The sequence below is a fragment of the Corythoichthys intestinalis genome, chromosome 13, assembly GCF_030265065.1.
Source record: "Corythoichthys intestinalis isolate RoL2023-P3 chromosome 13, ASM3026506v1, whole genome shotgun sequence".
Taxonomy (NCBI): Eukaryota; Metazoa; Chordata; class Actinopteri; order Syngnathiformes; family Syngnathidae; genus Corythoichthys; species Corythoichthys intestinalis.
The window spans coordinates 4,362,580-4,378,673 of NC_080407.1; the positions used below are offsets into that span (position 1 = coordinate 4,362,580).

At 39.2% G+C, this 16,094-nt stretch overlaps 1 protein-coding gene across 1 annotated transcript in view; it reads left to right on the plus strand.

The window, feature by feature from the left end:
- lrmp (lymphoid-restricted membrane protein) overlaps window positions 1-16,094 on the plus strand; it is a 322,294-nt gene that overhangs the window by 227,162 nt on the left and 79,038 nt on the right. The gene's annotated exons all lie outside the window — the stretch shown is intronic.

Genomic DNA, 16,094 nt, shown 5'->3' on the forward strand with positions numbered 1-16,094 from the left:
GCCAGTAGCCCAGTTTCGCTCCACTTTGACGAAATCTTGCCAATAAAAGTTGAGGACAGGACTGTTTTAGTCCCTGTATGTTCGAGGGCAGTATTCTCATCTGGCACGGCATTGTTCCTGAGTTATGTCCACACGTGACTCATTCCATCCTCCATGTTTTGTTGTCCCTTGTTGTCCAGATGGTATGTGGGTCCTCTACTTGTCTGTCCTCAAGGTCCCTCACCACAATCTGACCCGGCAAGAGCCATATGTTCCACTTTGCGTTTACTATGACTGGACTCTGTACAAAAAGTTATTCAGTCCCAATACATCTGAACTGGAGTGTGTCCTTTTTACCGATAGTTCACAAAGAACAATAAATGCAGAACAACACTGAATTTAACTGTAGAGACTGTATGCGTATGGGTCTGAGTAACCGAAATAGCAGCTGACCTACAAAAGTCCCTTGAGAGATGTCTTCGCTGTGCCGTAGATACACATCTGAAAGAAAATCCTGTTAGAAGAAAAACAAGGGCGATTCAGTAGTACTTCACACTCTGGGAAATAGCATGCCTGACAATAACATTGTGACCTACACGCACTATAGCTCTAGAGAGGGATACAGAAAGGAAAAGCAACTGGTGGCTGGAAAGCAAGTAGTTTTGCACTGATTTTGTTTTAGCAAATAAGGGTCTGTTTGACCATGAAAATGTAAAACCTGACTCAAAATCCAAACCACGAACCGCGGAAATGCGAGCTAGTGCTACCCGCTATCCACAGTGCTGCTCGAAGAGGACAATCATTGTGGAAAAACAAACTAGAGAAGATACTGTATCCACATCAGAGGATCACATTGGCAGCCCCCGGATGTTGTCTTTCTGCCACAGCCGGCTGCTAAACCGCTCCCGACCCAAAACCTCACTCGAAAAAAATAACCATTAGATACTAAACACAAACAAAACACGCACGCATACAATTTCATTTATTACTCTTTTAAAAGGTCATTTTTTCTCCCCCCTGGCTCACTGCCCCGGCACCATCCCTGATTTTCTGCATAAGTAAATGGCAAATTTATGCCGCATAAATATGTATTAGCAATTAATAATGATGGTGGCGTGTGAGGAGACGCCAGGTGCGCGCTGGCAGGCTGGCTGCTGGAGCCATTGAGGTGGACGGGTGGATTTCTAGTTTTGCTGGTCTCGCTTTTCCAACAATGGCCGCTGTAGCGCGACATGTCACAAGGCAAAGTAACCTCAATTGCACTTGTAAAACACACAATAACCCGCAAACTGCCAGCGGGTATCTGAACCTTTTGGAATGTCTAACGCATTTCAATCAAAAAATAAACTAGTAGCCCGCCATTGTTGATGTCAATAATTACACAATGCTCATGGGTGCTTAAACCCATAAAATCAGTTGCACCCAAGCGCCAGCAGAGGGCGACAAAACTCCAAAAAACACAAGTAACAAGTGGAGATTGCACTGTGCTGACATTTTAATCTGTTTGAGTGGGGCATGTGCGTTAATTGCGTGAAATATTTTAACGTGATTAATTTAAAAAATTTAATTACCGCCCGTTAACGCGATAATTTTGACAGCCCTAATTTTTTTAAATTGTTACTTTAAACAATCTCGCAACTAGCCTCTGTGGCGTTCTCTTTCGACTCCTGGGCTCTTGCGAAATACTGCTGCTGTGAAATTATGCTAGCTTCAGGTTGCTTCAATTTCTCGCTGCCTATCTTCCCTATAATCTTGTCGTACATGTCAGCATTTTGGTAATATTGCCTCTCATCGAACTCTTTAAAAACAGCGACTGTCTCTTTGCAAATGAGGCACACACAGTTGGGTATTTTAGTGAAGAAGTAATCCAATTTTCACCTATCCTTGGAGTGTCGGCCGTCGCAGTCAACTTTTTTTGATTGTTGCCATTTTAGAAAATTGAAAGTAAAGGGTCACACGGGGTAATGTTGCTTAGAGTGCTGCTGCCTTTTAGTGGGTAAATGAGGAGCAGCATTTAGTGTGTAAGCTCCTTCATATGCTGGTAACAGTACTGCTGACCAATTTATTAAGTTTGTGTGCGGGCCAGACGTTATTGATTTTATGACAGAGGCTGGGAGCCGGATTAAATTTGACCACGGGCCGCATTTGGCCCCCGAGCCGGACTTTGGACATTCCTGGTCCAACGTTTCTGCATAAAATCACCATCTAATGTGAGCTGATCTTAGTCAAAATCACACAGATGAAAAAACTGTGTCTGCTTTAATTAAAACCACCCAAACATTTATAGGTTTTCATATTTTAATGAGGATAGCATGCAAACAAAGACAGACGGGGGAAAAAATACTGTAAGTAAGTGATCCCTCTGCCTAAGGAGACTTAAAGAGCAATTGAAATCAGTTTTTACCAAACATTTTAAGTCAGGTATGTGCCCAATCACTGATGAGTGGTTTAAAGCTGCCCTGCCCACTATAAAACACACACCTGGTAAGAAATGTCTTGACGAGAAGCATTGTCTGATGTGCCTCATGGCTCGGTCAAAAGAGCTGTCTGAAGACCTGCAATCAACGACTGTTGATTTGTATAAAGCTGGGAAAGGATGCAAAACCATCTCTAAAATTCTGGATGTTTATCAATCGACAGTCAGAGAAGTTGTCTGCAAATTGAGAGTGTTTGGCACTATTGCTTTTCTCCCTAGGAGTGGCTGTCCAACAAAGATGATGCCAAGAGTTCAGCGCAGAATACTCGGAGAGGTAAAAAAAAAGAACCCTAGGGTGTCTGCTAAAGACTTACAGAAATTACTGGCACAGTGTAATATCTCTGTGCACACATCAATTTTATGTAAAACTATGGCCAAGAATGGTGTCCGTGGGAGGACTCCACGGAGGAAGCTACTGCTGCCAAAAAAAAAACAAAAAAACATTGTTGCTTGTTAAATGTTCGCAAAAAGGCACTTGGACACTTTTGGTAATATGTTTTGTGGACTGATGAAACCAAAGTTGAATTTTTTTGGGAGTAACACACAGCGTCATGTCTGGAGGAAAAATGGAACATCTCACCAACATCAACATCTCATCCCCACCGTGAAGCATGGTGGAGGGAGCATCATGATTTGGGGTTGTTTTACTGCCTCAGGGTCTGGACAACTGCAATCATTAACGGAAGAATGATTTCAAATGTTTATCAGGATGTTTTGCAGGAAAACCTGGGGGCATCTGTCAGACAGTTGAAGCTAAAAAGAGGATGGATGCTGCAACAAGACAATGATCCAAAACACAGAAGTAAATCAACTTCAGAATGGCTTCCGAAGAACAAAATACACGTTCTGGTGTGGCCAAGTCAAAGTCCAAACTCAAACCCCATTGAGATGCTGTGGCATAATCTAAAGACGGCGATTCATTCCAGACATCCCAGGAATATGACTGAACTACAGAAGTATTGTAGAGAAGAATGGGCCAAGATGAGTCCTGGTCAATGTGCCAGACTGATCTCCAGCTACAGGAAGCATCTAGTTGAAGCTATTGCAGCCAAACGGGGGGCCACAAAATATAAAATGTGATGTTTCACTTACTTATTTTCCCCCCTTCTGTCATTGTTTGCATATTATCCTCATTAAAATATAAAAACCTAAAACTGAGTGGTATAAGTTAAAGCAGACACTGTTTTTTTTCATCTGTGTGATTTTGACAAAGATCAGATCACATTTGATGGGGATTTTATGCAGAAATGTGAGAATTTCCAAAAGGTTCAGCTACTTTTTCATACCACTATATACTACAGTATATCAAATGCTTGTTCTCCCCACTGTGTGTGTATATATATATACCATAATTTTCGGACTATATAGCTCAATTTTTCCCCTCATTTTGAATCCTGGGGCCTATTGTCCAGTGCGACTTATTTGTTGATGTATTTGGGTTATTGGGTAACACTTTATTTGACAGCCGTGTCATAAAATTGTTATAAGACCGTCATAATTATGACATGACACTGGCATGGGCATAAATGAATGCTTATGACCGAGGTTATTAAGTGTCAATCGTCAAATTTTGTTCAAAAGTATAATTATAATGAATAATTTGCCGGCGAGTTGAACTCAAAGGCGCATTTTCAGGTCCAATGTGGCAACCAACTATACTATTTTCCATGCCCACATTTTGCTACCAATAGTTTAGTTTACATAACAATAGTGTAAATTTAAAAGTGGACACTAAAAGTTCACACACTCCTGTTGAAATTCTAGCTTTTAGTCTTACTTAGCCAAGGAAATGCAATGTTGACTTTACTTCTAAATCAGTTGCTACAGTCGTACATTTCTCTTGGAAGTTGTTTTGGTTTTTGCTGCCAAACGGGGGGCCACAAAATATGAAATGTGATGGTTCACTTACTTATTTTCCCCCCCTTGTTTAATTGTTTGCATTCCATTCCCATTAAAATATGAAAACTAGAGATGTCCCGATCGATCGGCATCGATCGGGTCCGATCACGTCATTTTCAAAGTATCGGAATGGGCAAAAAAATATCGGCCATGCCTTTTTTTAATATATATATATATATATATTTTTTTTTTTTTTAATTAAATCATTTTCTAATTGTATTTAACGTTACAGACATAATATGTTACACTCATCCAGAGTCTTTAGTTTAGGCTTATGGTAGGGTTATCAAATTTATCCCGATAACGGCGGTAGTTAATTTTTTTAAAAATGTATCACGCATTGTCGCGCTCAATCTGTAATGGCGCCGTTTTACCTATATAGAGAGATAAAAGGCAGCGTAAAATGAGTGAATTTTGGCAGCCTTTGGAGCCTTTTTTTAATTGGCTAAAGCCTTACAATCCCTCTCCCTACGATTAGAAATATCATGGGAAGCAATGTCGGGAAGCAAGGTAGCAATTGATCTTTTTCTTAACCCCTTATGTTATTTCCCAACGCAGAGAAGATATATCAATTGGTAGCACTACACACAGTCATGGTTCCACTTACCATCATGCATTTGGGCATGGCTACAGTATCATTTACTGAAAGCTCAACAAATACACTAGATGGTAATATTTAGTCACAATATACAAAGTCACATTTATCCTTTAAGAATTACAAGTCTTTCTATCTGTGGATCCCTCTCACAGAAAGAATGTTAATCATGTAAATGCCATCTTGAGGATTTATTGTCATGATAAACAAGTCCGAGTTTTATTCATTTTTTTCTTAATGCATTGCCAAAATGTATATGATCGGGAAAAATTATCGGGAATGATTGGAATTGAATCAGGAGCAAAAAAAAAAAAAATCGAATTGGGAAATATCGGGATCGGCAGATACTCAAACTAAAACGATCGGGATCGGATCGGGAGCAAAAAAAACATGATCGGAACAACCCTAATGAAAACCTATAAATGTTTGGGTAATTTTAGTTAAAGCAGACACTGTTTTTTCATCTGTGTGATTTTGACAAAGATCAGATCACATTTGATGGGGATTTTATGCAGAAATGTGAGAAATTCCAAAAGGTTCAGATACTTTTTCATACCACTCTATACTGTTTTTTACATTCCTGAGTGGAAAAGGATCAAGAAATTTTGCCTGTGTTAGTTAGTGTCCCTTATTTTGTCCATCAGCATGTGTTAACAGTTATGCTTATTCATCATTCGAACGCGATCTATCATCTATGCAACCTAATTGGCCAGATCCGAGCGTTTGTGTGAGCAAGCAGGAGCCGAATCTGAAAATATTGACTCGCCAAAGTGAATGAAAACATTTATCCTCGGTTAATCTTTTAGAACAACAAAACCAGCAAGGGATATCTAAAAAAAAAAAAATATTGTGCAAGAGTGGAAGCGGGCTGTGTTTGTGCGTCCGTCTGTGTACGTGCGTGTGTGTTGTCCGTCTGGCGTGGTGAGAGCAGGCTGGCTCCCCTGTAGAGCACAATCACTCTGCTTGGCTAAACACAATCACACAACCTTAAACCTAACTCGCATCGTCCCAGTGAGAGCCTACGGTGTGTGTATGAACGAATGTGTGTGCGCGCAGGACAAAAGGCAGTCCCATCTGTTCCATTGTCACAAGGTCTTTTAAAGGGATCAGATAAACATGACATTTGGGATGAAGGAGCAAGCTCGCATTATAACATCAAATCTATGTGAACAGAATGCGTACGTGAGGTAAATCTCAGGTTCGTATTTATATTTTGTGTGGAATCCAATCAATTTATAGCAAAACTGACGCCAGATTTGTCATGGCGAGTGTCAAAATTAACCCAGATTTTATCATTAGTTTGTGTTTGTGCTGGAGTTGCGTAACCTGTTTTTTCTACATTGTCAGACTGAATGCGAAGCCCCCTGCGCGAGGATTAGCAGCCCATTGGCCTAATCAGAGATGGTAATCAAACCATTCTCTATCATGACAACAATCAGTGGGAGCGAGAGACACACAAATACACACACATCTGCGTATTAAGCTCACTTCTAATGCTGTGATAGTGATGAAACATCTGGTTGCGCGGGGCTCAATGTTAATGAAGAAGAGAGATTTGGACAGATGCAGATGGCGAACCTATAGTCATATCTGTTTCTGGGAACAGAAGGGGGTTCACATTGAATACGTGGCATTCAAGTTCAAAGCCGCGCGGATTGTGCAAGTCATTGGGAAGCGGTCGAGAATGGGTGACGGATAGCTTCTGCGCTTAACAAAAACATATTAGTACGGATTTGCAACCCTGTTACCGTTATTATACCGACTTGATCTGTAAGATGAGCTAATCAAGCCTTTGCTAGCCTATAGACCCTACTCACCTACGTCACAAAATGACGTGTCGCTGTATCCGGCCGCCATATTGTCCGTCATTTTTTAGCCCTATTCTCAATGGTTTCAACTAGTCGTGCAATTTATAGAGCAATTCATGGAAGCCCCGGTGTTATCTGACGCTGTAAACTCATTGGATGCGTTGCATAAAAGGCGTTATGTGGAAAAGCTTCAGCTTATCCATTCGCCAGATCCATATTTCATGCCTAAATCGATGTTTTTCGACCCGCTGTCTCTGCCTGACATCTGCTACCCTGATATTTACAACTATCTTGTCCACACAAAATCAGCCTATTCTCAAGAAAGTTTGAAAAACTTTAAGAGCAGCACTCTAAGCAACATTACCCCGTGTGACCCTTTACTTCCAATTTTCTAAAATGGCAACAATCAATTAAAAAAAAAAGTTGACTGCGATGGCCATCGCTTCAAGGATAGGTGGATATTGGACTATTTCTTCAATAAAACACGCAACAACTGTGTCTGCCTCATTTGCAAAGAGACAGTCGCTGTTTTCAAAGAGTTCGATGTGACGCAATGTTACTAAACAAGACACGCTGACATGTATGACAACATTACAGGGAAGATACGCAGCGAGAAGTTATAGCAACTTGAAGCTAGTTTATTTTTTCACAGCAGCAGTATTTCGCAAGAGTCCGAGTGTCGAAAGAGAAAGCCACAAAGACGAGACTGTTGAAATTATGAATTAAAAATAATAATAAAGCAAATGTGACACACAGAAGGGCTTGCTAAAATTTGTTTAAATATATTGTTCTATGTAAATCAGCCAAGGTAGCCCCCCGCATTTTTACCACACCAAATCTAGCCCCCTTGGCAAAAGGTTTGGACACACCCGTTTAACTGATGATCCGTAGACGAGGCCAGCTTCTTTCACTTGGTACCAGCTAAATATTATTCAAAATGTAATGATGGTGGAAGAAATAAGCATCTTGAATTTGAAACTGTATGTTGTCGGCGATTAGCCTCGCAATGATCTTAATTGTGGTTGTCAGCCCAAAACCCTCTAAATATACATTAAATGCATAAGATATAAAATGACTACTACATAATCTGTAGTGATCGTTTGGTGCCCAGTTTTCTCGTCGAATTGCAGCAGTCCATCTCGCTCTCCTCTCCGGGTCTCTCGGAATACGGTAGAACTTCAAGTCTCTCCGTCTATCTTCTCTGTTAAAGCAACCAACCGCCACACACGCCTTCACCATTTTGATTATTAATGTTAACGAGCAGAAAAACACACCATAATAGGAGGAATTTACGTAGCAGTAATGCATCAACACGACGAGTAGACTGACAATATGGCTCGGAGGCGTGGTTGTGACGTCATGTGAGTAGGGTCTATTAATCATAATAATAATAATTAGGGTTGTTCCGATCATGTTTTGTTGCTCCCGATCCGATCCCGATCGTTTTAGTTTGAGTATCTGCCGATCCCGATATTTCCCGATCCGATTGCTTTTTTTTTTTGCTCCCGATTCAATTCCAATCATTCCCGATAATTTTTCCCGATCATATACATTTTGGCAATGCATTAAGAAAAAAATGAATAACAAATATATACATTCAACATACAGTACATAAGTACTGTATTTGTTTATTATGACAATACATCTTCAAGATGGCATTTACATTATTAACATTCTTTCTGTGAGAGGGATCCACGGATAGAAAGACTTGTAATTCTTAAAGGATAAATGTGACTTTGTATATTGTGACTAAATATTGCAATCTAGTGTATTTGTTGAGCTTTCAGTAAATGATACTGTAACCATGCTGATGGGAAGTGCAACCATGACTGTGCGCAGTGCTACCAATTGATATATCTTCTCTGCGTTGGGAAATAACATAGGGTGTTAAGAAAAAGACCTACCATGCTTCCCTACATTGCTTCCCACGTTATTTCTAATCTTAGGGAGAGGGATTGTAAGGATTTAGCCAATTGAAAAAAGGCTCCAAAGGCTGCCAAAATTCACTCTACTCATTTTACACTGCCTTTTAGCTTTCTATAAAGGTAAAACTGCACCATTACAGAATGAGCGCGACAATGCATGAGTGGGCCGTGCAGCGCATGCACTAATTGCGTTAAATATTTTAACGTGATACTTTTTTTTTTTTTTAATGAATTACCGCCGTTATCAGGATAGATTTGATAACCCTACCTTAAGCCTAAACTAAAGACTCTGGATGAGTGTAACATATTATGTCTGTTACGTTAAGTACAATTAGAAAACGATTTAATTAAAAAATATATCTATATTGAAAAAAGGCATGTCCGATATTTTTTTGCCGATTCCGATACTTTGAAAATGACGTGATCGGAGACATCTCTAGTCGCAACCTTTTGGTTCCTTTTTTTACAACAGTGACACGTTTTTAAAACAATATATCAATTCTTGGTGGGAGCATATCGATAACCTTTTGGGGTACAAAATATCATGATATATCACCTTTTTCATATATTGTCACTGCCTTGTTGCCTATAACCATATAGGCCCAAATATAAGACGGCCCTGATTATAAGACGACCCCCTCTTTTTCAAGACTCAGGATGAAAAAAAAATTACAATAACTGCATTAACCATCAAAATGAAGTCTAACTGTAACTGTCGTCTTGAAACAAATCTGAATAAGGAAAAACATTGCAATAAAACAATGCAAACTGGTTAAACTTGAGAGTAGCTGAGATCTGTCATGACAGAACACCGCTTCAATGATATCTGGCGCCATCTAGCGTCGTGAATGGGTATAATGTCTAGACCGCAAATATACGACGACCCCTTCTTTTTCTTTTCTTTGTTTTATTTCAATGCTAAAAACACCGTCTTATATTCGGGCCAATACGGTATTAATAAATATATAGTTGAACATCAGAAACGTGACGGCTTATTTTTCTCAAATTTGTCCGCCAATCCCGGAATGACCCCCAAAAACTTTGAATTTGACCGATTGACCAACCATCCACAGCTAGCACATTCCTAAAGGCCTGAAGTTGGACAAAAGACACACACAAGTCTTGTCTTGAGGAAAACCGAGCCCCCCACTGGAGCTGGAGCTAATGCACGCTCCCATGTGTGCGAGGATACACTTCCTGTCTGCTTGTGTGTTGTGTGTGACACAAAAAGAGAAGTAAAATACTCACTGTGGTATAAAAGCCTCATTCTTCACCAAGGTGGTCCCAATTGGACCTCCAGTTCCACGCCTAAAATGTACACTGCGGCAGTGGCTCAAATCTACACAATGCCTTACAGACACGTATAACACACACTTCCTTATGCATAATAACAGCTTTGTGTTCCGTGGTGGCAGTTGCACGGAGGTAAATATTTGGGTGTTGGATATAAACTGTGTAAATTACAACACACACGCACACGAGTGTGTCATTCCGGCTACTTCCTTGTCTTCCTGTCGGGTGATGATGTTTAGTCTTCCCTCGCCACAAATCTGATTGGCGCATTTGATCTCTTCCTCACTTCCTGTTTGGAATCTGGCACCCTCCGACCTCATGTCGGGGCCCAGACCTTGGATGTAGTCACGGTTAGCGCATGCGGGAGGCTCTGTCACTCATCTGAGATGGGATCCGTCTGCTCAACAGCTGATTCACCCCAATGGTTTGAGTCATCAGTCTAATGGGAACACGCTGGGTAGATTTACTATTTACCAGTGGGTGTATGTATTTACAGTGGGGCAAATAAGTATTTAGTCAACCACTAATTGTGTAAGTTCTCCCACTTGAAAATATTAGAGAGGCCTGTAATTGTCAACATGGGTAAACCTCAACCATGAAAGACAGAATGTGGGGAAAAAAAACAGAAAATCACATTGTTTGATTTTTAAAGAATTTATTTGCAAATCATGGTGGAAAATAAGTATTTGGTCAATACCAAAAGTTCACCTCAATACTTTGTTATGTACCCTTTGTTGGCAATAACGGAGGCCAAACGTTTTCTGTAACTCTTCACACGCTTTTCACACAATGTTGCTGGTATTTTGGGCCATTCCTCCATGCAGATCTCCTCTAGAGCAGTGATGTTTTGGGGCTGTCGTTGAGCAACACGGACTTTCAACTCCCTCCGCAGATTTTCTATGGGTTTGAGACCTGGAGACTGGCTAGGCCACTCCAGGACCTTAAAATGCTTCTTACGAAGCCACTCCTTTGTTGCCCTGGCTGTGTGTTTGGGATCATTGTCATGCTGAAAGACCCAGCCACGCTGATTGAAGGAGATTTTCACTCAAAATCTCTTGATACATGGCCCCTTTCATTCTTTTCTCTGCACAGATCAGTCGTCCTGGTCCCCATGCAGAAAAACTGACCCAAAGCATGATGTTTCCACCCCCATGCTTCACAGTGGGTATGGTGCAATTCAGTACTCTTTTTCCTCCAAACAAGAGAACCTGTGTTTCTACCAAAAAGTTATATTTGGTTTCATCTGACCATAACACATTCTCCCAGTCCTCTTCTGGATCATCCAAATGCTCTCTAGCGAACCGCAGGCGGGCCTGGACGTGTACTTTCTTCGGGGGGGGGGCACGTCTGGCAGTGCAGGATGACTCCCTGGCAGCGCATTGTGTTACTGATAGTAGCCTTTCTTACTGTGGTCCCAGCTCTCTGTCATTCACTCGGTCCCCCCGTGTGGTTCTGGGATCTTTGCTCCCGGTCCTTGTTGTCATTTTGATGCCACGGGGTGAGGATGGAGTTGAAAGTCCGTGTTGCCCAACGACAGCCCCAAAACATCACTGCTCTAGAGGAGATCTGCATGGGGGAATGGGCCAAAATACCAGCAAAGGTGTGTGAAAAGCTTGTGAAGAGTTACAGAAAACCTTTGGCCTCCGTTATTGCCAACAAAGGGTACATAACAAAGTATTGAAATGAACTTTTGGTATAGACCAAATACTTATTTTCCACCACGATTTGCAAATAAAATCTTTCAAAATCAAACAATGTGATTTTCTGTGGGGTTTTTCCACATTCTGTCTCTCATGGTTGAGGCTTACCCATGTTGACAAATACAGGCCTCCCTAATATTGATAATATCTAAACTTGCACAATTAGTGCTTGACTAAATACTTATTTGCCCCACTGTTTCGTTAAAACTCTTTCATAAAGTGAGTGAAAATATTTCCCCTGTGGGTCCACAAACAGACAACATAGCAAGACTTGACAATGAACAGGGGGGAAAAAAGCCCCGAACATGGTGTAAACATTTAATCAAAGCTCACTTTGTGGGAGCAATACAATCAGGAAAACACAATTTGGGGGGAAATTAAAATGGGTCATTGTCACAAAGGGAGTCATTGAAAACAAGGAGGAAAGGGCGGAAGACCTCAAAATGTAATTTTATTAACGTGTCTCTTCTAAGAATAGAGCCTGAAACAAGTCACATTCATCCCAATTGTCTTGTGACCCTCATTCTCGAAACAGCTTTGTTAAAGCATCAAAGAAGCACTTTATAGTTCCGAGTGTTAAATATTTGTTACATTTGTAAAAGTAACCATCAAGAAGTGGCCGCAATACCATAGGCGGAGTTTGACTTTTTGTTTATAACAATAAGTTGACAATGAGCATTTTTTGTTTCCCATCATTCTTGAGGGGAATTCTAAATCAGGCTGCTTAGGCAATACTCTTCGCCAAGATCATCATCCATTGAATTTGGTACGCCCGCCGGTGTCGTGCCAGTGTAGTTACCCCCAGTCAAAAATTGGGCCCCTGGGCGTAGCCATATGGAGTTAATTTGTGTCTTTATTATTCTATCAAAAAAATGTTTATTCAATACAAAAAATAAATAAATAAATGCTTCAATACAAATATATATTTTCAACCAAAAAAAACACAAATCAACATTACTTCAATCCAAAAAAAAAAAAAAGTTTTTTAATGCAAAAATTAATTTAACAAAAAAACTTTTTTAAAAAATGAATTTGAAACCTATTTGTCTTTGATTAATTTTTATTTTATTTTATTTTATTTTTTGATTGAAGTAATGTTGATTTGTGTTTGGGCCACATTTTTGGCTAGCATATTTTCTCTATATTATTCAATCAAAAATAGGTTGCTTCAAAAAATATAGATTTTCAAAAAGAAAAATCTCTTCATTCAAAAAAAAAAGAAACATTTCAATCATAGAAAAAAGTTTTTGAATGCTAAGAAATATTTGAGATTAAAAAGTAACCCCAAAAAAGTTGCTTCAATCAAAAAAAATATTTTCAATCAAAGAAAAAAAAATCATTTTTAAAAATATTTTTTTTCTCTAATACATATACAGTATATATATATATATATATTTTTTTTTTTTTTTTAGGGCTGTCAAACTATTAAAATTTTTAATCGAGTTAATTAATGCTTAAAAATTAATTAATCGTAATTAATCGCAATTAATCGCAATTCAAACCATCTGTAAAATATGCCACATTTTTCTGTAAATTACTGTTGGAATGGAAAGATAAAACACAAGACATATATACATTCAACATACGGTACATAAGGACTGTATTTGTATATGATAACAATAAATCAACAAGATGTCATTAAAATTATTAACATTCTGTTAAAGCGATCCATGGATAGAGATACTTGTAGTTCTTAAAAGAAAAATGTTAGTACAAGTTATAGAAATTTTATATTAAAACCCCTCTTAATGTTTTCGTTTTAATAAAATTTGTAAAATTTTCAGTCAAAATATAAACTAGTAGCCCGCCATTGTTGATGTCAATAATTACTTACACAATGCTCATGGGTGCTGAAGCCTATAAAATCAGTCGCGCGCGAGCAGAGGGCGGCAAAACTCTATAAAACACAATTAACAAGTGGGCATTTCACTCTACTGACATTTAAATCTGTCTGAGCGGGACATGTGCGTTAATTGCGTCAAATATTTTAACGTGATTAATTTAAAAAATTAATTACGCCCGTTAACACGATAATTTTGACAGATATATATATCATATATATATATTTTTTTTTTTTAATTTTTTTTTTTTTTACATTATATTCAAAGCAAATGACTGTCTAAAGTGATCGAAAAATAATTTCGACTAGAGCTGAAACGAATACTCGAGCAACTCGAGTCACTCGAGTTTAAAAACTGATCCGAGTAATTTTATTCACCTCGAGTATTCGTTTATTTTGACAGCTCTAAGCATCACGTTTTGCTCGGACTACTTTTAATGCGGGACAACGCGCTGATGTTACGTGCGTAGAGGACGAAGCAAAAAAACAACAACAACAACAACTTACTGCAGCAGACAGCCGCTACACACGACGCCGACGTTGCTAAATACTTGCCCGCACGATGCTAGTTGGTAGCAGGTAGCGTCTGATGTGTCTCATAGAGATCACATGTATGTTGAACTAGGTGCGAAATGACAGACTCGGCCGCGTCTGGGCAGCGTGAGTAAACCGCCGCCATCTTAAAGCAGTAGAGCGCTAAGCGCTAATAAAGAGCGCTAAGCGCTAATAAATAAGATTAACGTTACTGTCACAAGCTCACGTAACGTTAGCCCTGCGGAGGGCTAGCTCCTATCAGGACTTACAGTTTAGACCAACTTAAAACTTAACTAGAACTTAAAAATGGCTTGACACAAATAGAAATTCATTTGAAACACTTGGGGAAAAAATCCTAACTTTTAAGTGATGTGTGTTATCAAGCGTAACGGCATTTTTTGGTAAGATATATATAATTTTTTTTTTTTTAATAAGATCTAAAAGTTTTTTGAGTGAAAGCAGTGAATTAGTCTTTTTTTTATTCTAGTTACATCTGAGATGCAGTTGTTGGCTGTTTTCAACAATATACATCGAAAATAAAGCCATTGATTGACTGAAAAGGGATCAAGATTAGATGAAATGTCTTGTTTTCTCATGTATATTTATAATTGCTCTTCACCTAAAAATATATTTGTTTTATCCGATTACTCGATTAATCGATCGAATTTTCAGTCGATTACTCGATTACTAAAATATTCGATAGCTGCAGCCCTAATTTCGACCCATTATAAAAATGTTTTTTTGTCCATTTCATTCATTTTTGTTGCAGTTTTATTGCTTTATAACTTTTATATATATATGTAGGAAAGTCAATTACATGCAATGACACTTTTCTGCCACCAGGGGGGGCCTGGCCCTCCTCTCCCCCCCTTAAAATCCGCTTATGCGCAATACCTGTTGCACGTCTTCCTTTGACATTTATGACAGGAAAGAATGGATAAAACACACCCAAAGACACACTTTTGTCTCGGATTTGACAGGTAGAAGCACAACAAGCGGTATCGCCTCATGTCTACAGGACAAAAAAACACGTTCGCTGATGTCTCTATTCACTTAAACTGTCACACTCGCACCCCCTCGAGAGACCTCACTTCCTCCGCTAGTCAGCCAAATTATAGCTCTCCTCCTCGTCTCTTTTGCTTTCGGCATGCGGATTTGGCAAGTTGTCACCCCACCCACCACACACCTTCTTTGAAATGTAAACCAGACGTACAGAAATGGCGTTTTACTCATTGGCGGCTATTGACGCCCAATCCGTTTTGGATTGGACGTCTATCGCAGTCAATGGCAGTCAAGTTTTTGAGCTATAGCATCTCTGTGTTCTTAAAAATTATGAAAAATATTGTATTTTAGTCAGCATAAAAATCTAACTCAACAGAATTTAAAAAACCCAAAAAAATGTTCCTCAGTGTTCTTAAGTGACCTTGACCTTCGCCCATTTTGCTTGCATTCCAACATTGCACATATTCTGAATTTCCCTCTAATCAGCTTTCTCACGGGCATTCATACACACGAGTAGATTTAGTACATTATCATATCCCGGGGTGGAACAAGAGCAATAATTCTATCTCAGCATAGTAACAAATGCTATTTAAAGGAGATTAATTCCACAAGAGGATTATTCCCCCACGTTACACATAATAAGGGAAGGAGGATGGGCTCGGTGGTTGGTGGGTGGGTGGTGGACAACATTTGATCTCACAAACATCTCTATAATCCCAGGTGGAACACATGTTGGGGTTTCAAAAGACTGACTGAATGAGGGATTTAGACACAATTTATGAAATATTCAATATTTTTCACCAGAAAGCATTTAAATACTAGTACAGTGCTATGAAAAAGTATCTGAACCTTTTGGAATTTCTCACGTTTCTGCATAAAATCACCATCAAATGTGGTCTGATTTTTGTCAAAATAACACAGATGAAAAAACAGGGTCTGCTTTAACTAAACCCACCGAAACCTTTATAGGTTTTCATATTTTAACGAGGATAGTATGCAAACAATGACAGAAGGAGGAAGAATAAGTCAGTGAACCATCACAT